Source organism: Trichogramma pretiosum, unplaced genomic scaffold (assembly GCF_000599845.2).
Source record: "Trichogramma pretiosum strain Unisexual culture from Peru unplaced genomic scaffold, Tpre_2.0 scaffold83, whole genome shotgun sequence".
NCBI lineage: Eukaryota > Metazoa > Arthropoda > Insecta > Hymenoptera > Trichogrammatidae > Trichogramma > Trichogramma pretiosum.
Window position 1 is genome coordinate 454,565 of NW_019641663.1, and position 14,604 is coordinate 469,168.

The window sequence follows — 14,604 nt, forward strand, 5'->3', positions numbered from 1 at the left end:
TACACGAAGGTCGCAGAGATTACGCTTGCGAAGAGTGCGATAAAAAATTTGGATCTAAAACAAATTTGTTGAGGCACCAAAGGGTATCTCATGAAAATCGTAAAGATTTTGCATGCGATAAGTGCGAGAAGAAATTTGGATATAAATCAGACTTGTTGAGGCACCAAATGGCATCTCACGAAGGTCGAAAAGATTACCGATGCGACAAGTCCGAGAAGAAATTTGGATATAAAAAAAGTTTTTTGAGGCACCAAAGGCTATCTCACGTAAGTCGGAAAGATTTTGCATGCGATAAGTGCGAGAAGAAATTTGGATATAAAACAAATTTGTTGAGGCACCAAAGGGTATCTCACGAAGGTCGCCAAGATTTTGTATGCGACAAGTGCGAGAAGAAATTTACACGAAAACTGAGTTTGCTCACCCACTTGAAGACAGTACACGAAAATCGTAAAAATTACGCATGCGGCAAGTGCGAGAAGAAATTTGAACATAAACAGCATTTGCTTGAGCATCAAACGGAAATCCACGAAGGTCGCAAAGATTATGCAGGCAACAAGTGCGAAAAGAAATTTGGGCAACGAAGTAATTTGATCAGACACCAAACAATAGTTCACAAAAGTCGCAAAGATGACGCAAGCTATTGCGAGAGGAAATTCGGACTTGAAATGAATTCGATCAGGCACCCAAAGACTCAAGTGCGTGAAGATCGCAAAGATTATTACCAATGCGACCATTGCGAGAAGAAATTTGAACGCAAATCAAGCTTGATCTTGCACCTGAAGGTTCACGAAGCTGCAAACGAAGATTACGCAATCGACAAGTGCGAGCAGAAATTCGGTTATTCTACAAATTCGGTTAACCACCAAAAGTCAAGATCCCCTGAAAAAAAAGACCGGATGGATTTTGCATGTGATGAGAACGAAGAGAAGTTAGGGGATCAAGACAATTTTATTGGACACAAATTAATAGTAGAAAATGGCCGCAAAGATTACGCATGCGACAAGTGCGAGCAGACATTTAGTATTCAAAGCGGTTTGATCCAACACCAAAAATTCGTCCATGAATTCCGCAAAGATGAAAGAAGCAACGAGAGCAAAAGGATATCTAAGCCACCTAATTCGATCAGAAGAAGAAGAAGAAAAGGCAAGAAAATTCGCAAAAATGAACTTATCGATAGGTGCTATAATTGTTTAGTTTGTCGATATCAACGATCGTTGTCCAATAAAAAAGCTAGATCGAAGGTAAAAAAAAACTCTTGACTCGCAACGAGTGTAGGTGAAAAACAGCCCAATTTTCCTCGTGAATCGCTGTAATGCCCAGTTGCGTATGATATTACAGGAGACGCAATTAAGAATTTTTAATAGCGCAAATAATATATTTTTATTAAGGGTAACTAAAACTTTATTCAATAATACGTGTAGAATAGTCTTTTAGTTATTTCATCGTTGAAATAATTGAAAGCGTTTATAATTTTTTTTGACAAGTGTAAAAATTGAAGCTGCAACTTTCTAAAATAAAAATATTGTCAATGCGACTGTGTCTTATCTTAAACTGTGTGCTACTTAACTATATACATCATTATTTTCTACAAAGCGTTGATATTATAATTTTACACTAGACGAAATTTTACGTATTAGTTTTGGCGAATTTTGCTTCCAGCCCAGGCGCTAGTGATGACTGTTTCTTAAAATTTTGACCAGATGAGTTATGTTTTCTTCAATATAATTTGGAAATTAATAACGTATGCGGTAAGAAGACTTTTAAAAAATTGGGTTTCTAGTTTAATGGACATAGTTTCAAACATTCTTTTCAAATAAGAGGTTCATGCTTGCATAAAAATAGGAGGAAGCTCTTTGCCGATGAATTGGCAGCGGTTTTTACGTAAAATGCACAACAATTGCAGTAAAAGTCAATCCTGTACATTACATGTTACAAGTGAATTGAAAAAATTTACTTTATTCTATAACAAATCGGATTGAAAATTAATGTTTAAACAATGATTTTGCAGTAATTATACGAAAAATATATGAATATTCAATCATTATTAAATGCCAGCCTCCGCCACTAGATGGCGAGAATCTTTATCTGTGAATCCACAAGTGTCAAAGTCTAAATAATTGCATAAGTACAGTCAAATGTTGCAAGTCAAGCAGAGTCAATTGGTGTTTCAATGTCTAATTTGGCATTTTCTGCATTTCTTTCTAAATTTTGTTTAAATCATCAATTTCTTGAGGCTATCCTCACATTGCTAACAAAAGCGACGTAATTAGTCCGATTTTTAGTAATAAGTAAATACGCAGGAATTCTCCAGTCGATCTGTCTAGGCAATATATTGGTAACGTAGAATAAAACACAGATGTTTTGTATAAAACCCAGCTAATGTCAGCTTAGTCATTTACTTTCTTGCGGAGCGACGTATCGTCGAGAATATTTCTCGACCTCATCAGACTAATCACGAGGAAAGTGAGATTCAAACGACGTAATTAGATTTATTTATATAATGACGATCATTTTAATAAATTTCAAAATATGAAATTCAATTGATTCGCGATCGGATACAAGTCCAGAGAGTTTCAGATTAAATTAAAATTAATTCGAATCGTTTCAACTGCGACGGGTATAAATATGAAAACCGAGAGCGCAGCATTTATACATGTAATCCCGACGTCATCAATAATACTCCTCCTCCGACTCCACGAAACGCGAAGTAATTCATATAGACGAAGAATAGAGAAGTTATCAGTCAGTGTTTTAGAAAAGTACAAGCCCAGAGCCTGTGCGTGTGTGTTTGTGCTCTATGTGCTACAAACACACACACACACACACACACACACACACACACACACACACACACACACACACACACACACACACACACACACTATGTTGCACGCTATATGTATACGTACGAAGATATTTATTAGGGCACGAGAGAAACTTATATATGAAGCTATAAGATGGAACTTTACTCATCAGGATAGAGGAATGCCGCTGCTGCTGCCGCTGTTGCAGCCGCCCACCCGCGCGCAAGCTGGAATTGGAACTTGGCAGGGTGAGGCGCAGCAGCAGCATCAGCATCCACCATCCAGCGAGCAGAAGAGCTTTCTGACGTAGATAAACATAAGACTTTTATTGCACTTAGCAGGTAATATAATTTGAAAGTTAAAACGCGTTTTAGATGCATATTAAGCATCGTAGCAGCAGCAGCAGCAGCATCGCAGCAGGCACGAGGGGTAGAGAAATCCATCTAACGGATGCAAATACGCGTGCGTGCGCGCAAGCAGCCTCTCTATGTCTATTACCTTTATGTACTCAGTATAAAGTTTATCGTTGAAATATATAAGTCGACTGGAGAGAGAGAGAGAGAGAGAGCTATATACGTGTGTGTGTGTGTGTGTGTGTGTGTGTGTATGTGTGTACGCACAGTTTAGGATTAAACTTTGAAATTCCACGAGAGAGAGGGAACTTTTTTTTCCTGTACCCGTGCGTGTGTGTGTGTGCGCGTTATATACATACGATGATACGTTCGTTTGATTGAATTGGCGCGAATAAAAATAAAAATAAAGATAAAGATAAAAAAAAAGGAAGGTTGGAGGAGAAGAATCGCGATAACAGTCCTGCCAGACGCGTAAAATAGGTCTGCCAGCGACGAGTGAATTATCAGGCGCAATGAAATCGGATTATACTCGTACATACACACATGTATACCGCCGGTGTCGAGAAAGGAGCGCGGCAAAAGGGAGTGGGTCGGGTTGGATGTGGCATCGGAAACTCATTACATAACGTTAAGGTAACTCGTCGCAAACATAAAGTACATACGTGCAGTAGTAACGGCTCCCAATGTATGCCTGTGCGCGCGCGTGTATACGTACTCGATGCGGCGCATGCAGGCAGGCAGGCAGAGCTATAAGCTGGCTCCGCTCTGCTCTCGAACGTGCGAATTTTCCAAATTCAATCGTATGTATGCCTCTGCCTCTGCCTCTGCAAAGCGCTAATGAGCTTCCATATTATACAAGGCGGCCTCTCTCTCTCCGTATATACGAGTATTCATCAACATTGCTAATGACGATGCGATCGATTTCGGGCAAAGGTAAACAGCGGCGCTGCGCGCACAAAAGTTGCTCAGAGAGTAGTATTCACGCGCGCACACACTACGAATCCTTTTTTTCTCTTTTTTTTTTCATTTTCGAATGCGAAGTACAAAAAAAAGAGGAGGGGGAGGACGTTATCAATGCACGCGCGAGAGAATATTACCAGCCCAATGACGCTACTGCTGCCGTCGTGATTAATTTGAAAAACTGTATTTGCTCTTTTTGATTTTTGATTTGTGCATTGAAAATGTCAGGGGGTGGCTCCGTCGATGATTGTTATATATTTTCTTTGGGTATAGAATATGAGCGCGAGAAGAAAGAGCGAGAGAGAAAGAGAAAAAAAAATGAAAACTCCGATACATTCATATCGGTACAAAAGTTTTTCATTCCACCTCGAAAAAAAAAGGGAAGAAAACGCGTTCTCTCCAGATTCCAGAGCCCAGATAGGTTAACCTACCCAGCAATTTATGCATTATCCTTCAATATGAGAAATCGTTAGTATATATACCATACCGTCGTCGTCGTCGTCGTCTGTCTATCTGCGCTGCAGCGAGCCTCGAATTCAATATTATATATCGAGATTCGATTTAGATCGACGCTGGTATGTATATATCGGAGACCAAAAAAAAAAAAAAGAAAAAAATTGAGATTTGATGGAAGTCGGGTGGGCGGCGAGCGGCAGTACGCGGGAAAAAAAAAAAGAAAGAGCCGACGTAAAAATTTAAAATTTTACGAAGAAAAGTATTTTATACGTTTTTGCATAGCAAAACAAATCAGTCGCACTACCGCGCTTGGTGGTGCTGGTAGAGCTTACCGCGCGCGCGCGCACAGATATCTTTGCATTACCATTTAGGACTTTACATAAAGTGTACAAGCCGTGGTACTACCTATCTCGTGCAGGTATTTTTTTTTCTCGCAGAGACGGAAGTAAGAAAGAAGAAGGGAGAAGAAAAAAACGATATAGTCCGATTTCACGCACAATCGATCGCAGCAGCAGTAGCAGCAGCCTAGGTCCGGAACCATAAAACGCAATATTAGAGTATCCAATAAATATGCATGGAAATACGGTTTCTTCGTGTGGCTTTTATACCTTGGGCATTGCGCGACTGCGATGATTTACATACTCAACCTTTTCTCCCCCACAGCACACAGCACACACACACACATTTTTTTTCAACTTGATTTGCTCCCTTTGCGTACTTTTATGGGCTATATATACGGAAAAACGGACGAAGCCGCGCGTTTTGTTGATCGTAATACATCGTACGTGAAATATCACGTACTCGCTCTATATACATATAGCTACGGCTATACGCGAGAGAGCACAACGCGGTATATAATGCGCGCAAATTTATTATATACGGCCGCGCGAGAGAAGAAAAGACAAGGAGCAAAAGCATTGATTTTACGCTCTCCCCTTTTTTTCTGCTACAGACGCCGCGAGCCTGAAAAACTTGAGGATAATCGTGCCGGAGCGAGTGAGGCTCGCGGACTCGGCCCTGCTGACGTGCAGCTACGATCTGGAGAACGCCCAGCTCTACGCGATCAAGTGGTACTTCGAGGATCAGGAATTTTATCGCTTCGTGCCGAGAAAGGAGCCGCCCCACGACACGTTTCCAGTCAGCGGCATACAGGTCAACGTGAGTATATAATATAATACGTATATGACATATAGAACGTAATAATAACGTATATCGCGCAACGGATTATATATTTTTCGACGTATACGTATATACGCGTTTCGGAATATAATGATATGCGCGCGTATCATCGTCGCAGTTTCCGCCCGAATTTCATCTCTCTAAATCAGTTGCAGCTACAGCAGCATACAACTACTGTGTGTACTAAAATTTGTCTATTTGACACGCGCTCGCCGTGGCGCGCATTCGATTCTGTCTCTCTCTCTCTCTCTCTCTCTCTTCTCTCAACCGGTTGTCAACAAGACCTGATTTGTGCTACTGCTGCCGCTGATGTACGATTAGTAGAACAATTTGATTTCAGTCGGATGTATGTACGTATGTAGGCGCGCGCGTGCGGCTGCTGTTATTTCAACGTTAAAAATACACGCGACTGCTTGTGTGTGCAGGATTAAATTTGCAAAGTAAACAACGCCGCTTGTCACACCCATACACGCGCGCGGACACGAGTATTTCGCACACATACACACACACGCACACAAAATAGGAGAGAAAAGAATGGAAAAATGTTCTCTCTCCCTTTTTTTTTTATAAACGTATACGTTCACGCAAGTCGAGCGTAATTAATATTTTAAATACGCGAGGCGAGCTCTCTACTCGTCGTCGTCGTCGTCGTTGTCTCTCGCTCATTCGCAAGATTGAACTGCAATAACGGCAGCAGCAGCAGCAGCAGCAGCAGCAGCAGCAGCAGCAGCAGCAGTGGCAGCCGTGTAAATACAGGTCTGCTGATGCAGCAGTGGCAGAGGGTGAAAAAAGCTCGCCAAGCATCGCGCACGTGTTCAGGCCATTTTTTTGTTATTACCCGTTGGAGGCCTCTCTCTCTATCTTTCTCCTTTTTTTTTTTAGCACACGCATACACCGGAGCTGGCGTTGATTTTTTTGTTTTCTCACTCGGCTGCCGCTGATTTTCTTTCATCTTTATTCCTATTTTGCACCCCTCTATTCACGAGTCGCGCGCGCGCGCGAGCAAAAAAAAAGAAAAGTTGACGAAAAAAAAGAGGAGAAAAGTTTATGTAAATACGGTAAATGTACATGTACGAGTATGTCATACACGGTATCGTTACACGATCGGTGTAAAAAGGGGAAGTGTGTAAGATATTTTTTTTTTTCGAAAGTGAAACGTAATACAGCTGCTTGAAAAGTCTATTGAATCGAAGTTATGTATATACGTACGCTGATGGAAACACGTTATGTGTTCGTAAATATATATGAACTCGCGCGCCTCTTTTCACGAGCATCGAAAAAAAAGAAAGAAAGGGGGAAAATGTTTCGCGCGCTGCGTTGGAAAAAAAAATTCGGGCAATCACTTTTCATTTCTTTACAACCCGTCCGTGGTCGTCGTCGTCCTCGACGAGCGAGAGTAAGATTTTTGTACGACGCGATTTTTGTAATTGCTCGTGATGGGGTTGAAAATACGTTACATAAGCTCTTTTCTTCGCTCGGCTCGGCTCAGCTCGACTCGTGAACATGATCAATCTTCTCTCGCGACTATATGTTCGCTTTCTCTCTTCTCTCATCTCGCTTCAACACATATCGTCGTCTACACACTGCGCTGAAAAACACCAGCCGAGCGTAACCGTTATGTAGGAAATACGTCGATAAAATCCATATACACGCCGCCGCGGTGGTGGTACGGTATATATCCGCCCTCCGCGCGTATATATATATGATGTCTGTATACCACCACCATCGTGTGTATACTTGAATCATCATCTGCCTGACAGGCACCTTTCAATAACTGACTGGTAAACATGTTCCCGAAGTGATCCTCTCTCGCTCGCGTTCGCACTCATTTCTCTCGGTTTTTTTTCTTTTTTTTTTTTTTTGCTTACTCGCAGCAGCATCAGCAGTGAGAAAATTGGAAAAATAAGGATGCGAAATGTGTGTGCAGCAGCAGCAGCTAGTAGTGCAAGCTACATGTGCGAGCGAGCACGTAAACGCAAAGAAAGCAAAAAAAAAAAAAAGCAAAAAGCAAAAAATAAACAGGACTACGAGTAAAAGAGAAATAAAATCGACGCGTGTAGTATAGATTTGCATCGGAATGACGCAACGGGCGCGCGCAAGAAAACGACTATTGTGTAGCCATGGCTGTATAGCTGGGGCTGGCTGTGCTGTATAGCCGCGCGTACATAAGAAAATCCATGTAAATGCGATGCATACTAATGTTACAGGAGAGAGAGAATGTACCCAGCTCTTTCTTTCTCTCTCCCTCTCGGTTTTTCGTTTTCTCGTGTAAACAAAAGGATTCGTGGGTGTGTGTATTTGTGTGCACTTCTTATTTTATTCAAATCGAGATTGCGTTCGTGTAATTGGCGCGCTAACTGAATTTCGCAGCGGAACGCAAAATAAACCGGTTGCCTTTAATTCGACCCTTAATTATGCTCTTCTCTCTCTATGTCTCCGCAGGTGCTCGGATCGAATATGCAAGACGTGACGCTGGTCAATTTGCAGCGCAATCACAGCGGCAGGTACAAGTGCGAGGTGTCCGAGGACCAGCCGCGCTACGACACCAAGCTCAGAGAGGCCGATATTTCCGTCGTCGGTCGGTATATTATTATATACATTAAAATATATTAACGAATTGAAATGATGATACTTCGACGCATGTATAGATGTGCCGGAGCACGAGCCGAGGATAGCCGTGGACAGGCAGCGGCTGGGCTTGGGCGATCAGCTCAGGGCCAACTGCACGTCCGGCGCCTCGCGGCCCGCCCCCAACATCACGTGGACACTCAACGGCAAAAGCGTAAGTACATTATAGGAATGCTACTGTACATTTTCGCAGAGTGAGAGAGAGGAATTGAAAAAGTTTCTGATACAGATTTCTTTTTCTCTCTCTCACGCTTCTCTCGCTTTTCTCTTTCTACCTCATACAGCCTCTCTGGAGTAACAGCAATTGTTGAAAATACATGATTAGCTGAAGCAGCAGTAGCAGCAGCGAGAGTGGAAATTGATGCTAAGTAGTGGTCTTAAAAAGCTCGAACGGGAGCGGCACGGGTGAAGATTTTCTCTCCCTGCTGCCGCGCGCGCAGAGAGAGAGAGAGAGAGCTCCAAATCGTAATTACAAAACTTTGTGCGAGCTTCAAAGAGTGCAGCAGCAGCTCCGAGACTTGCTTAAAGCCGAAAGCTCCTGTTTACGCTCTCTTGCTGCTGCTGCTTACTGCGCCTTTAAACTCCCCCGATATATATGTGCGTATATCTATATACTTCAAAAATTGGCGCAGCAGTTTTCTCTCGTTTGGAATGCAAAGATGCCGGAGCTGCTGCTGCTGCTGCTGCTGCTGCTAATAACTAAACTAACTACGTGAAAATTTGCTTAATTAACGTTTAATAATGTGCATACACAGAGAGAGAGTGAGAGAGAAAGAGGAAAAGTAGGTAGGTGTCGAGCGACGCGCGAGGAAAAAAAATGCGATATTTTTAAAATATCATCGTCAATCAACGCTCGCGCGCGCGTGTATGTATGTAAAATTAATTACCCGCGTAAAACGATGGGATTATACGGACGAGAATATTTTAATTTTGGGGCTCGTCTGTGTGTTTTCTATTTAAATAAATGTATATATAAGCGTTAACGCTTTGATATTCGCGCGCGCGCGGCTTTGAAAGCTTCATTTTGCGATTTACATCAACTATACTTGCGTCGTACAAATTGATTACACGACGCGTATACATCAACGGGCGTGCGTTTATAAATGTGTACTTGTCACACGCACGCACACATCCACAGCTCGACAGCCACGGCGGATCGGTGAAATTCAGCCTGCACACGCACGCGCTCGACGCTACAACGAAATCGGGAGGTCGAGGCGGAGGAGGAGGTGGAGGCAATTTCGAGCCGCCGGAGACGACGAAGCAAAGGAGCCGATCGAAGCTCAGGCTCAGCGTCGTTAACGGCAATACGTTTCACGGCGGACGTCTGCGCTTGAGATGCTTCGCCGAGATTACGCCGGTTTACAAGGCCGGCTCGGCTACCCTCGACGTCTGGCGGGCCGGTATAGCCCACCTTAATAACAACGATAACAACAGCAACAACGATCAGCCGCACAGTCGCAGTAAGTATTGTACATACCGTAAGCAATGGACGAGTTTATTTATGGATGCGGTCAAAATAGTTTCTGTTTTTTTTTTGTTTCGTTTCGTTTTTTTTTTTTTTTTTACCCGCGATTTTGTCTCGGGCTTTGTGTCGCATGGTATATCGGTATAGATATTTCGCTGACGCACCGGAGTTTAATCCCAATTGTTTTATGCGCTCGGGCACGAACAAAGTCGACCTGCAATTAGTTAAAGCGATAACGTCACATGTACACACACACATATACACACTGTAGCAGCTGTGCGAGTATAGCTTCGATCGCATAGGTTGCGGTGCTATTCGATCCAAGTTATATTGGGAGAAAGCAACCGTATGGCGAGTCGTGTATCTTTCCGAAAAAAAAAGAATCAATCGATCTCTCTTTTAATGACTCCCACTCTACTTGGACTCGCGTTACATCTGACTCTTACAGCTTATAGTCCATATACGCGTTCTTTCTTTTCTATTGCAGATCGTGCGACGTGTTCAGTACGCGTTACGACGCCACGGCGTGAACAGTTAAAACAGGAATATCGTATATCTGCTGCAGTCCGTGATCGAAAGTGAAAAATTAATTTAAATTACAAGTGATAATATTTGTGCGCGATTGTTTGGAACAATGTTACGAAGTACCAACGAGTACGAGATATTTTTAAAATTAAAAATTGCGCGAGGACAGGCCAATTGGAAGATCGAAACGGAGCGAAATAAATTGCTTCGCGAATTTCTTTTCTCGATTAAAAATTGGACGGGTCGACTTCCAAACCTGCGGGACGTTTTTCGAACGGAGGAAATGGATTGGCTCCTCTTGGAAATCGTGGATTTCACGTCTACGCATCGCGGTATCGAAGAATTGAGAGAACGATTCATCGAGTTCGTGATCCGCACCGGCTACAAAGACGAGCCCGACGTAGACGTGGACGGCAAGCCTCTGTTGAGTCGCACCACACCGATCAATCATGAAAAGACACAGAGTTCTTTTTCAGGATGCGATCTCTTTAGTAGACTTTTTGAAATCTACGATAGATTCGACGCAAATTACGTCGATCCGGAGTCCGGTCGCACGCACTTTCACGTGGCCTGCAGTTTCGACATCGCCAACGTCGCCGAAAAATTTCTCGAGCACGGTCAGGATCCGAATTGCCTCGAGCAGCTGTCACTGATAGATCCACCGCTGCACAGGGCCGTGGCGAGCTGGGGCAACCCGGATATCGTCGATTTGCTGCTGAGACGTGGAGCCGATCCAAATTTGGCCAACGTGGATGGCTTGACTCCGCTGCACCTTATTGGATGGAGTGCTTCCTTCGATGGATACGAGGCGAGAGTATTCTTCGATATCATCGATGCGAACCGACTAACGGTGCAGGTAGACGCTCGGGATAATTTGGGCCGGACTCCGCTTCAATGGGCCGTGCTTAACATCTCGCCGGGGATTGTCGATGTGCTCTTGGATCGTGGCGCTGATCTATCTCAATTCACTTTTCCCACCGAGAGTGACTTTGACGAGCAATACTTAGATCATTGCGATGATTATGAAAGGCGATTGAACATTGTTACTTGCCTCGGCGCAGTCATCGCAGGTCTTGAAAAAAGAGGATACGAATTGGACAAAAAGGCCTTTCTGACGATCAAGAAATTATTCATCAATTACAATTGGTTCGCTGACTCGGAAGATCTTCAACGATCTCTGCGCGACGAAGAGTTTGTGAGAGAGGCGAAACAAGTGATGTGGAACTCGAGTCTGTCATTTTACGATGTGATTCAGTTGAGTCCCAAAGAGGCGGCGAAATCATTCACATTGACGCACTACGTTAAGTTCAAGTACTCGAGAGAATATTCCAGGCTGCCCGTAAGAATTGGTCGATTTTTTCATGAGCATCTGTGCGAGATCGTATCGAGAAGATTTGTTCCGTCCGGGTGGGCAGTGGAGTCTTTCCGAGAGCTGATATACTACAAACTGCCAGTTGAATGCTGTGAAATGATCTTCGAACACCTTTCGAGCCAAGATTTGTATCATATCAACGTGGCTGCTGAAAATCCAGACTCGTGAAGGCGATGAGCATATTTGCATTATTCTCAATTTTCTAATCTTATTCTAAATTTGTTAATTTTTTTTTGTGATTCAAATAAATAAAATAATACATCATCATTCAAAGTAAAAGATATCAAGCCAAGCAAAGCCTTTTTCATGACGCAGTTTCATTATTTTTTTCAGTGTAGAAAGGTACAAAATGTGTGCATGCGTGTTTGCGTGCGTGTACCTAACTCACGGCTACAACATCTCAGAAGCTCGAATGTCATTGTTTTCGAGATTACGGGTCGCATTCGTATACGCAGGGAATATACGAATTTTGAAACAAAGTCAGAAAGTATAGAAAGTCGATACGAGAGACTACGTCGAATCTACGCACGTATGTGTGGAAGCCTTGAGCGCGCAGCGGTATAAAGCAGTTGGTGCAGTAACAATTCGGTTAAAACAATTATCAAATTGAGATGCGACGGCTTGGAAAAGAATCGATTCCCATAAGAGATGATCGGGTCGATTCTCAAGAATTGATAGGGTCAAAACTTAGATCTATCAAAAAATCTTTCGGACTGCTCGCAGTAAAACCACATGTACATGCAGTCGGCTTGATTCATTATAACGATTAGAAAGTGTTATTCTAGCGAAGCAGAGGGGCGGGGCCATATGCCAGTATGATACGTTACTCTAAACGGCCTACACACTTAAAATGCATACAGCGAGCACGAGTCATTGCTGTGCCCGCTTTACTTTCTAATTTAACGACTCGCTTGCCACATGTGCATCCCGTGTAGCTTCGTCAGTGTATAGGCAGTCGAGCCAGCGAGAAAGAGAGACAGAGATACACGCCGGTAGACCGATGCTGGAGAGTCGTGAGGTCGGGTAGCAGTCTCTCGTTTTACTTCGAGCAGTAGAGGGGAGCTATCTGACTCTCCGCATCGAAGCATCTACAGTCGGAATCATACAAGATGTTATGTTTTGCCTTTGTACTTACAATTTCGACTTTTGCTAAACTTAAAAATGCGTTTTTATTACAATTGGTTCACAAAATTGTATAAAAACTATATAACCGGTTAAAATATTTCGAAATTATATCGTGAATGTCGATATTGTTATAACACAAAAGCAGTTATAACAAAAGTATTTGAGCGCGCCTTTACACGCGCGAGGTAGAGCATACGCATAGGTGAGACCGAGATTAAGGCACTCGTTGCGTAAACATTCGACGGTTGCACGCGCGAGTCTCTGTGGAAGTATAACGCCCCTTTTTTTGGATGTTCAAATGCTAGTGCTGATAAGAGGTGACCACTGCCCACGCTGTGTTGTTGCGTGATCGAGAAGAACGCGAACACGAATCTTAACGCAAGTACAAGGCAGTCGAGCCAGCGAGAGAGAGAGACAGAGATACACGCCGGTAGACCGATGCTGTAGAGTCGTGTATGAGGTCGAGTAGCAGTCACTCGTTTTATTTCACGCAGTAGAGGGGGGCGACCTGACTCTCTGCACTGTCGCAGCCTCGCTCATAACAACGTACGAAGCATCTATAGCCGGAATCATAAACGATATTATGTTTTGCCTTTGTACTTACAATTTCGACTTTTGCTAAACTTAAAAATTCGTTTTTATTACAATGATTCACAAAATTTAATAAAATCATATAACTGGTTAAAATAATTCAACGCATATCGTGCATCTCGATATGTGCGAGAAATTACAAAATCAGGAGCAATACAACTTGTGATGCGTGATCAAGAAAAACGTGAACACGTATCTGAGGCATTTGAGCCAGCGAGAAAGAAACAAAGATACATACCGGCAAATGGATAGTCTAAAGTCATAAAGTCGAGTAGTAGTCCTCTCGTTTTATTTCCCGCGGTAGAAAGGAGTGATCTGACTCAGCGCTGCCGAAACCTCTCTTATAACAACACAAGAAGTATCTATATAGCAAGAATCGCACACTATGTTATGCTGCGCGTTATGCGTACAATGTCGCTGGCGTTATGTAACTGTTTCTATAATCACGACAATTTCCGCGAAATTTCTCTCTACATATCACAGAGTGCTTCCCTGTCACTGTTCTCTATTCGTAATGGTAGTGATAAAATACAGCATCGTAGCATATGCTTAAAGTCACTGTCGGGGATTTAAATCTGCTTAGTTTAATTAGCCATGCTCGTGACATCAAATCCATAGAATATATTTTGTGAAAACTATAGTTCTTTTGGTTGTAATGAACGAGTAACTAGTGGGCTTGTATTATATGTAGTAGAATACGAACACGGAGCGCGCTCCTTCCTACCGGGACGCGCTCGTGTATCTTGAACGTCGCTTGTGACGGCTTGTATCTCCGTTTCTCTCGGACTCACTTACCTCGCTCGTGCTTTACAAGTTTGTGTGTATTACTCGTATACGAGTATATATATACCTATATATCGGTCAAACGACAACACATAAGTATAGTATGGATTGCGCTTTTTTATGATTATCCTTAGAGTACATATAGTTCACAGCCTAATGATCGTATTGTAAGATACATAGATATTTGAGTCGGTCAATTGTCATCAACTGTCGTTGATTCGATGCATTGTATTTTTATTAATGTTGGTAAAAAAATTCTTTCACTTCTCTTTTCTCCACATCATAGTGCAAATGAATTCTCTTTGCGTGCATTTATACCTGCAATAAATAAATTGCTTTTATCAATTCGTCCTGTTGATG